General features: G+C 32.0%; 1 protein-coding gene across 8 annotated transcripts in view; it reads left to right on the top strand.

Annotated features, from left to right (window-relative positions):
• The first annotated feature begins 4,129 nt into the window (after window positions 1-4,129).
• The window catches only part of LOC145037267 (uncharacterized), a 43,297-nt gene continuing 36,079 nt past the window's right edge, over window positions 4,130-11,347 (top strand). For 3 of the 8 annotated variants that reach the window (XR_013678710.1, XR_013678711.1, XM_078985888.1), the window contains exons 1-2: window positions 4,130-4,401; window positions 4,849-4,959. The gene's annotated coding sequence lies outside the window, so the exon portion shown is untranslated. Of the gene's footprint in view, window positions 4,402-4,848; window positions 5,981-6,383; window positions 7,331-8,602; window positions 8,847-11,347 lie in introns of those variants that run through there. The other 5 variants (XR_013678709.1, XR_013678712.1, XR_013678707.1 and 2 more) reach the window with 5 other exon arrangements.

Genomic DNA, 11,347 nt, shown 5'->3' with positions numbered 1-11,347 from the left:
TACATTAATAAATCATTTATTTTGATTTCTAATTAATTTATTAAGCAAGTGCTAATTAATAAATTATTATTCTCTCTCTAAAAGTCATCCTATTCAATTTCCATATTTGAAGGCAACCCAAAAGGATTGTGCTACTATCAATTCAAGTATATACCAGTTTTAATCTCATGAAACTCCTAGATCTTTAAGATTCATTGAACTATTTAATGTCATGTTTAATCATGATTATGCTCTCACGTTGTGATTGGGATGCCGAGGATCACAAACGAGATGTGAATAACCATGCAAATTAACTTGGTACTCTCGATGTCATTTATCATCTAATCAATGTGCCAGTTAGCCAAACACGCTCCAGTAACCAATGATAATTTAGGAGACACCCATTTCCTCCCTTTATTAGTCTATATTAGTGTGTCAGTTAACTATACACGCTCAACTAATGACTTACATATAAAGTGCAATGTGCAATTTCATGGATTAGCATCAAATTCATATTTATCCTAAAGTAACTAAGAATGAGATTTTAGAAAATAGTTTAGTTACTTTATTAATTCCATTATACTTATTAATGAGAATTATTTGTCCTATCGAACCCGTTCGGCTAACGACCATCAACCAATCAAGGAAGTGGTGGGTGAGAGTGTACACCCATTTAACTACCATTTTATAGGCGTGGTTCTGATAAGGGATTTATGTTTGAGGATGACAATGATTACCCTATTATTAGAGTAGATTCGAGAGGCTCAGATTGAGGCAATGAAGGAAGAGCACCGAAAGAGTGAGCGCATCGTGGGATAGGTGGCTTCCTTTGATTATGATAGTCGGGGGTTATTAACCCTTCATCGGAGGGTGTGGGTTCTATACTGGGGTGGTTCGCGGCAGATTTTGATGGAAGATGTGCACAAATCAAGATTCTCTATTCATCCCAAAGCGACAAAGATGTATAGAGATTTACTGGCTGATTATTGGTGGACATGTATGAAGCGGGATATAGCATAGTTTATGGAGAGGTGCTTGACTTGCAGGAAAGTCAAGGCCGAGAATCAGCGACCCCATGGAAAAATAGAGCCGTTGGATATTCCCATTTGGAAATAGGAAAAAAGTATGGTGGATTTTTTCACTAAATTGCCTCAACCGGCGTGTAGAGTGGATTTGATATGGGTCATCATGGATCGATTAAACAAGAGCGCATATTTTATCCCGATCCAGGAGAGGATCTCCACAGAGAAGTTGGAAGGCATCCACATTTGGGCGGTTGTGGCATGCCACAGAGTACCGGTTTCTGTGGTCTCGGATAGGGATCTTCGGTTCACTTCCAGGTCCTGGAAGAGATTTCATGAGGAGTTGGGTACTCATCTGTACTTTAGCACAACTTTTCACCCGTAGATAGATGGTCAGAGTGAGCGACCCATCCAAACATTGGAGGATATGCTACTTGCATGTATTCTGGATTTTGATGGTGGTTGGGATACGTGTCTTCCCTTAGCGGAATTTTCATATAACAATAGTTATCATGGCAACATTGATCAACCTCCTTTTGATATGCTCTTTGGGAGGAAGTGTAGGACCCAGATATGTTGGGGTGAGGTTAGTCAGTGGGTCATGGGGAGTACCAAGGTGGTACTATGATAATTAATCAATTTGTATAGCTAGCTTTTAGAATTGTATTATCTTAATGATATATATCGAGACATGCTTTTGTTCTCTAACAATAATAGTTTGATCTATCATTTTTTCCTCATAAAATACATCAATAAATATTTTCTTCCATTCATTTATATAAATAAAAATTTACAATCTAGATATAAAATCAGCTAACTTTGAAAAAAAAATTATAATTACACGTTTACATAGAGACACATGTGAGTAATGAAATCATTTTACCTAGAGAATATGACACCACTGAATATACTTCATGTCATATAGGCATAATTGTCATGTGGGTAAGTTGGATTTCAGGTTATCGGTATGATGTTTGTCACTTAACCGAATCATATTACTTCTATTAATCTGCTTTTTGGTCATTCGGGTCCAGTTTGACAAATTTGGTTTCGTTACTCGAATAACACACTAAACCCAAATTGTTGCATTTGTTTTCACTTACTCACGTAATCTCATCAACTTGTTTAATATCATATTGGTTATTATATTTTGGCAGTCATTAACTTGGTTAAACTTTGTACTCGTGTACATCGAGTCATGTGAATATATCATATGTCATATATTAATATAGAGATATACTATATATAGTGAAGGGTATACAAATACTTATTTGAGTAAAAATATTAAACCACCAAGTCATTTGTTTTAATGAATTAATTAAATATAATACTATAAATCTTTTAATTAAAAGTAATTATATAAACAATCATCACATTTTAAACGTATAATGTATTTATTTAGGTGAAAAAAACTAAGCATGCACGCTTAATAAAAAATGCTCTAAGAACGAGAAATCTTGTCATTCTATTCAATCAGAAGAATTAATAATTAGAATCATAATTATTATCTAAAAGTAAAAAAAATCATGTAGGTAGAGATATATATTGCCACTCTAGATTTCGGTTTCACTTCAAATATGAGAAACAACCATTTGAGATGTGAGAAACAACCATTGAAAAAAAAAACAAATAGAATACAAAAACTTCATCAAAAGAGAGAAAAATATTAATAGTAAGGATAAAAAAACTATATGTATTAAATCAATAACAAAACTTGCAACAATATAATCCAAAAATTTTAGCGATAATACATAAATTGGTATTCTCTGTAAGGAAATAAAATTATGCATATACATAAATAAAGATATTATGAGTAAACATTTAGAATGCAATGACCATGAAATATTGTTAAATATATATGTTAAAAATAAAATAATTTAATAATTTTCTTTTCATAAAATACCATATTATATATATATATATATATATATATATATATATATATATATATATATATATTTGTAAATGATCGTTATTAAATATATATGTAAAATAAAAGATTTTGAAGGTTTTAAATACATATGATATATGGTATAGAAGAAAAAAAAATATTCTGAAGTATATAAATATGTAAAGATATTGATGGATAGAATTTTGTAAAACATTGATGTAACGACGTTTGTTCACGGTGTTAAAGTTTATAGGCTTGAAAAGTCATCATCTAGCCTTAGAGTATACGGTATGAGCAACGATAAGTACAATTTTTGCTGATGTGACACCTCATAACCTAGTCATAACAAGATGAACACCACCCTTCCTTCTTGTTAAGAGGATGTTATGGCATATCTTGTTGTGACGAGCACAAAAAGTAATGGGAAGTTTAATTGGTTGCTGCCTTTATCAACCAATCAAATCATTTTATTTATTTCTCTATTTACTTCTTAACATGTTATAACATGGGGAACACCATTTCCTCCTGGGTTAAGCTATTTAGACATTTTTTATTTTCTTAAAGGACCCCTTAATAATTATTTTAACTTTTTTCATAAAATAAGCTAATCATTACCAAATAATTTTTTTTATTAATTATTATTATATAATATTAGACCTGCATGATTATTTTATATTTTACTTGAAATAAAACTAATCATTACATAATAAAATGGTTCAATATAAAGATTTGTTTATAGAAAAAAAATATTATTTTTATAAAAAAAGTATTAAAATAAAAATATATTTATTTTTTTTCAAATATATAAAATAAAATATTTAAAAATAATTAATTTATTTTCGATTTTTTAGTGCAATTTATTAAAATCATTTTTATATGAAAGCATAATAATAAGTGATTTCAAATACGATATAATAATAATACTTATCTTTCATTTAAATATTTAATATCTTTTTATTTTTATTTTTTGGTTTATATAAATATTAAAATATAGAAAATATTAAAATATATAGAAAATTTGACATGTTTGTATTATTATTTGATTATAAAAAAACAAAATATATAATAAATAAAAAGTTTATAAGAATTAAATGACAAGTAAGAGTTTATATTAAAAAAAATCATTAATAAGAGATCTTTTAAGAAAATCTGAACTCCAATTAGTAGAATCTTTTCCCTTCGTGTTATGATTGTGCTATAGATAAGATACATATAAACTTTGCTAGGATAACGTGAGCATACTAATGCTATTACCAATTCCACTATTCCCTTCTTCCACTGACATGTCCGTCAATAGCCATTTGCAGCTCTTCCCCTAGATTTTCCCGTCACCGCTTCTCTTTCCCATTTTCAAAACCCAGAACTTTCTCACATGCTGATCTTGAGCAAAAAGACTCTCTCTCTCTCTTTTATTCTTTGAACTCCTCGGTTTTTTCCCGTTTTCCTTTTTTTACCCAAGCTTTTTGCAACCTTCTGCAGTCCTTCTTCTTCCCGTTTTCCCGTTAGCTGGTAAGCCCCTTTTCTTGATTTTCTTAAACTTGTTAAGCACCTAATTATTCGTATCTTACATGTAATAATCTTGAATTTCGCTTTTACTAGATTATGATTTTAACCGATTTCCACCTAGGTTTTGATATCCTTGCATATGTTTGATATATTTTTTCGAGGTTATTGGCTTGATGTTCTTTTGTGTGTTTGATAAAAACCTTTGTACAGAATTGAGTGTTTGTATATCATTCGAAATCACACTTTTTTTCCCCCTAATAATCCAGTCACAAATTTGATGTAGAAGTGGTTAGAAAGATTCTCAAAGAAAGCTTCTATTTAAAGATGCATTTCCTGATTTTTGTAATAAAAGCATGTTAGTTTAAATGGTTTTGTATCTAATAAGACGTGTTTTCAAACCTTGTTCAATGGGTCAAAATTGCCACCTCTTATTTCCAATTTTTATTGCAGGTGAAACATGCAAAAAGGAAAAGTATGACGACTAAGGATGAAGCTATGGTTGATTCTGAAAACTTGACGACTTTTTATCAGGATAAGTGGCATTGAAACGAAATTTATAAGGTATGTTTTCCAATTAACGTTAATTTTAGAATTAAGTTCAAAAAAGAAAATTAATCAGTCATCAATATTATGAGCATTGAACATGGCTGTAAATTAGATTATTAATGATTCTCTTAGATATAGTTGGAGGATGAATTCAACTTTTATTATCTAGATAATATCTCTCACGTGTTGAATGTGAGATTGCACGTGAGACTGGTTGGTGGGGCATTTACCCATTTCATATTTGGTTATGTGATAATGGTTACATATTCCTTTAAATAACGATAAAATGGGTTGATTTCACAAACGAAAAGGAGTTTCAAATGGTTAACATGATGAAATTGGAGATACAACTTCCTTGGAAGAAATGTTTTGAAATTTTATCTTTCTAGATGAATATCATACCATAGTTCCTTCAAGGTTGTAAGAAATCTATGGTGATGCCTTTTGGAATAGCATGAAGTTAGAAAATTTCTTTCAAATTTGTGTAATTTCATTTTTCATTTCTTGGATCGAACTATGTTACAAGTTCTTACATAGCCCTTCCTTCACAATTTTAATTTTATTATGAGATATTTAAGATCAAACTAAACTTCTATAGTATAAGGGTGAAATTAATGAATTTCCCAATTTAAAGGATTCATTTGCAGCATTTCATACGAGCCCTCTTCTAGCTCTTCAAACAGAAGCGATCAAGTAAGTGCATTTACAAAATCTAAATCGGTTACATTTGATCTTCATGTTTCATGTACAAAGCTCATGCATAATTCGATCTCCACAAGTACATACCGATCATCAATTGGTTTCGATCATTGTGATATTAATGACAACCGCACATGCATTTTTTTTATCTGTCAGATGGGTGGCACTTTGCATGTTATAAACTTTTTTCATGTTAGAAAATAATTCAAAATCTATCAACACCTATGCAAAAGAAATATTAGTCTCATGCCATCTTGCATTTGACACAAACGCCATGCCGATAAGGCTACTACTATGATTTTTTAGGATCTATTGCTGACTTGATTGTCATACTTTATGTAGTGTGTTATGTGCCGTGTGTTGTGGTGTATTTATATGTGTTTATATGGTGTAAAAGCCATACTCGATACTTACATTAAGTTGATTCCTAAATATCAATATAAGAAAAAACATCATAAATGGTCCTTGTGGTTTCTCAGGATCTAAAGTTTAGTTCCCGTGGTTTAAAAACATCATAGACGGTTCCTGTGCTTTCAATATTTTTGACGATTGGTCTGTTAACTGAAGAACATTTTCGTCATTTCACTACCACATGGACCATTTATGATGTTTTTCTCTTATTTTTTTTAAATAAAAAATTAAATATAATTATTTAATATATAAAAGGTCTCTCTCTCTCTCTCTCTCTCTGTGTATGTGTGTAACCTAGTGTGGTTTTTTTTTTTTTTTTTGCTAAATAGCTGCTAACTTCAATGACAGCCACATGAAGGTTAGATTTTTTTCTTCTTGAAACGAGTCTGATTCCTTCTTTTTTTTTTTTTTTTTTGCAAAGTAATTTGCTTTTTCCTGTGACCTTATCCAGGTTTTTTTGTTTCCAAAAACAGATTGTAAATGGTTATTTTCTTTTAAAATCACTACATGAATCTGATTCATTATTCATTCCATGTTTGCATAAAAGTTCTTTTGTAAGCTACGGTGTATCGAAGATTTAACACATTCCACTGAAATGTGATTTGAAATACGATTGAGCGAACTAATTCTTAGCTCCAGGAGGCGGAATTTGTTGAAACCCGAAAAAAGGACTGAATTCAGTCGCAAACATTTAATTCCTGGAAGAATGAGATTGTTTTACAACATAATTGGAAAAGGGCCTACTGAAATTTGATTTGATTAGTTCCTACCTTCGGATCAAGAACTAAATCCTCTCCTCTATTACTTGATTCACTAAAGAAATTGTCATCTTCTTCTTCCTCTCGATGCTATCAGAAACATTCAAGAATAATCAATTCCAAAGCTCACATGTGCTACTGCCCTCTATTAACTAAACCAGTTGGTCGTTTCATATAGATTGAAGATAAACCGTAATCAATTATACCTGATGTGAGAATGAATGATACAAAAAACAAAAAACAAAAACCTACACAAACACTCGTTGCAGCAAAATGCACACACATACATACATGCACACACTTCATGGAATGAAGAATCTTCAATTTCTGGGTTTGAATTGATGGCGTTTAATGCCAAAGCGTTCTTGATCTCATGGAGATCATTGTATAAACCTAGAAGAAAATCATGTCGAATCTGAGACATTGTAAAAACCCAGAAGAATAACAAATACCCATAAGCAAATCGAAAACCCTTTAATTCAAAAAAAAAAAAAAAAAAAAAAAAAAAACACCTGATGAATATCAAAGCACCGATTTGTGTGTGTATGTGGGTTTTTAAATTATTCCCTATATGAGCACACAACCACCAGGATGACCAAAAGGGGTAAGGAGCAATGGAGAATATGAAAAAAAAGACAATGACCATATGTATAAACGTAAATTAACAAACGCGTTCGTGAGCTTTTATGAACAACAATGGTGGATTGACATGAAGAGACCTTCAAAATACATAATGGGTACAAGCTGATATTGCATGAGGTACTGCAAAATTCTTTTTCCATCATCGGTTGAGGGAGAGACCCTCTACATATTAAATTTCAGTTTTTTTCTTTTTATTTAAAAAAAAATAATAAAATACATCATAAATAGATCCTATGGTAGTGATATGACGAAAATACCTTTCATTTAACAGACAAACTTAACGGAGTTTGCAATAAAGACTGATGGTCAAAAGTTTTGAAAGTATAAGGATCATCTATGATATTTTTAAACCACAGGTACTAAACTTCAGATGTGGGGAAACCATAGGGACCATTTATGATGTTTTTTCTTCATAATTTTACTCTTGTTCCCTTTATATATATATATATATATATATATATATATATATATATATATATATATATATATAATCATTTTTTTGTGTGTTGTGTATATTATTTTTATCGTTTTTTTTTTGCGTTGTGTATAATCATTATTAAACATCTTTCCCCACCAAAAAATGACTTTATAATAGGTTCTCCGGCCCTTCGAATATCCAATATGTGAGTCACTTAGTAAGAAATAAAGATTATAAACACTATTTAGATGCGATATTAACAAATAATATTATAGATAATATTTTTATCAAACAAACTTTATTTTATCTTAGAATATATTTACAATTAACGTACAAATGAGAATTAAAATATCATACAAACATATGAGAACTTTGAACTAAAATTCCATGATACTAAAGGACTTAAGGTTTTCCCTTTCGAGAAATTCCTTAAAAAACTAAAAGTAATTAAAGAAAAAAATCTTACATGCAAACTTGAATATCTTACAACATTTATACAAAAAAGTTGAAGAACTCAAGAACTTTTAAGTGAAACGGTTGAGAGAAAGTGAGAGGGAGAGTGTTTTTGCTTCTTAGTAGTTGTCTAATTTCTAAACAATAGCTTCTTTATATAGAAAGATTAAAAGAGGAGACACAACCGGAACTATTTAGAAAATGCATAGGTGTCTTCTTGATGTATTATGATATCTTGAAATTTTGCTTCAAAAAGTTGGGTCCATAAATGTGACAGGTGGAAATCTGTGGTGGAGGTCTTTTCTATCAATGCTTCATAATGGAAGTTGTGGTTTTCTTTGAAATGTAATTTTGTAATAGTAAATGTCTTGTCTATCACTATTGACTAAAATTATCATTTTTATTTTTATTTTTTAAGAATCTTCAATAGTAAAATATCTTCAAGTGTCAAGATTGTGTATGACAATTGAATCAAAAGGGAATGCATCATCTGATTAGTTGTTGTTTTCATTTCGATCAAATTGGTCTTCTAAATTATTACTTCCACTTTCCTTGCTAGATACATTATCATTTAGACATGACAAATAAGCTAGCATAGGAGTGTTTTTTCTTTGTTCATATTCAATAATAGTTTTTTTTGAATTATCATCTAAATCTGGAATCATATTCTATTTCTTGAACCGTTTTATTAACTGATTCTTGAAGAGTCTTTTCATCGAATCTTTTCTTTTTTGGATTTTTTCTAGAGCAAGAGGCTTCATAATATTTTTTATGGTCTTTTATTTGGTTTGTAATATTTTTGAGGTTTTCTTGAGAATAATTTGGATTTTGGGCATCTTTAAACATAGAGGAATCTGAGTTTTCTGGGATTAGGGTAAAAGAGGGAAATTATGGATTATTTGGACTAGGTGAAGTGTAAGGTCCTCAAAATTGATTTTACCAGTGATCAAACAATCAAAACACTCAATAATAACAAGAATGAAGTAGAAACATAAATCAGAACAAGCTTGCACACGCTTCTATTAATGAAAACGTCTAGTACAACTTGTAAAATAGCAGCCGTGAACTCTGTGGCATCAACAACCATTAAATGACCTAGCTAGCATCTATATATAGTGGACTTGGGCTGACCTTGGCTTTACTGCCGTAAACAAGCTTACAACCGTAAACTCACAACCTGGCCGTAAACTACTATCAACACTACGAAAACTGCATATTGACACAAAAGAACCTATTACAACGAAAGCCTAGACCAAACCATTAATTAGATCCTTTAATCTCCCCCTTGGTTTGGTGCTAGCTTGAAGTTAATATTTGTCAATTACCATTACATTTTCTTGCCCCATTGCCCCATTCCACATACGCTTATTTATGATCTCAGCAACCATTGATGTGTATTCCTTCGCGATTGACTCAAATATCTCCCCAACAACTTTAATTTGATGAAGGCTTAGATGATGAATGTCCCATTTCCTGAACTGGAACAAATCCCTTCGATCATACAGACAGATACATCCCTCTTTCAGTTTGATAACAGCAGACACTGTAGTTTCATCGAATACCCAATAAAGCATGGAGCTTAGGGATCCATCCGAGTAACTTTGAAGCATGGGGATTTGTTTGACCTGATTTGTTGCAGGCCACATCACCACCTGAAGTGGATGACCAGTTTTGGGATCTATGACATCATGATAATGCTTTATAACAGATTCAACAGTCTTCATGGAGGGAAAGACCTTCTTTACCTGATCTTCAAGAAAGTGTTTGAACTGAGTTGCCTGTTGATCTGAAGGGTTTGAAAAAGGAGATTGGGACAGCTCTGAAAGATCCACCCTGGTCCACGAATTAAAATCATGACAATCTTTATAAAGCTCCGTGTTGCCGCTCTTTCTCCGCACGATGCACATATTTAGGTTGTCATGAAATCCCCAAGAAATGATCTCTGACTGATCACCATACGTGTCTCTAAACCGTACGGCCTCAAGATCTGTAACAGTGATTGTGAATTGATTCCCTGGTGCGTTTTTGTCAGAACTCCTCTTGAACAAGAGTTGTCCCTTTTGAGCAGCTTGAGCTTGTCTGTCACGAATAATTTCTGCAACATGTGGAGCATGAGCAGGTTCTTCTTCGAAACGATCTACAACCTGTTAAGTTTGAGTAGTTGGTACGGCAATAGGATGAGCTTGAGAATGAAGATTGTTTCTATACTCATCTGCAGATGTTTTATATTTGGTGCCAAAATCTTCTTCAAGCTTCGTCTTTAAATCAAAATAACTAGAGGTCAGAAGATTAAAATGAGCCTGAAGCTCAGAGATTTGCTTGGTATTTGTTGTTCTATCTTCTTAAAGATCAGAAACTTGAATTTTCAGATTTGTATTCTCGCTCAAAAGATCTTCTACTCGAATGTTGAGCTCTATATTCTTCTGGTTAAGCACATTCACTCTCCTTTGAAGCTTATCAACCACGTAGTCATCTTCTCGTGAATGACCTTCTCTAAAAGTAATTTCTTTAGCTTTAGAAGAAGGTGCATCAGTTTGTTCCTGGTCAAGATGCAAAGCCAAATGCACAAAGGCCTCATCAAGATCAGCCCTTGGAGTAAAAAATCCTGGTGGAGCAGAGGAGCCACCGGCTTCAAAAATGGTGCTAGGACCTCCACATAAAGGTTCTATTGATACAATAGCAGGGGTAGTCGTTGGCGTAATTAGCAAGCCATGAGTCAAGTTAGAATCTAGAGGCCCAAACCTAGGATCACGTCTTCTTCTTTTAGATGGAGGCTGTAAGGTCTGGTCTGTTGTGTGATCACCCTGAAGTGGTTCTGTCACACCCCCGAACCAGACGGCGGAAACGTCCGAGGGCTGTCGTGACTTAATTGAATACCATAACATTGAATATATATTGAACATAACAACATTCGTCACCATGCATTAATATAGTACAACCGATAAAGTTTACATGAAGTACATTGTTTAAACGTTACATTCCCAAAAATAAATTGTTCGACTCGTTAATAAGTAAACTGCAA

Source organism: Lactuca saligna, chromosome 3 (assembly GCF_052625555.1).
Source record: "Lactuca saligna cultivar CGN05327 chromosome 3, ASM5262555v1, whole genome shotgun sequence".
NCBI lineage: Eukaryota > Viridiplantae > Streptophyta > Magnoliopsida > Asterales > Asteraceae > Lactuca > Lactuca saligna.
The sequence above is the reverse complement of the archived record's forward strand: the minus strand, read 5'-3'. Positions and strand labels throughout refer to the sequence as shown.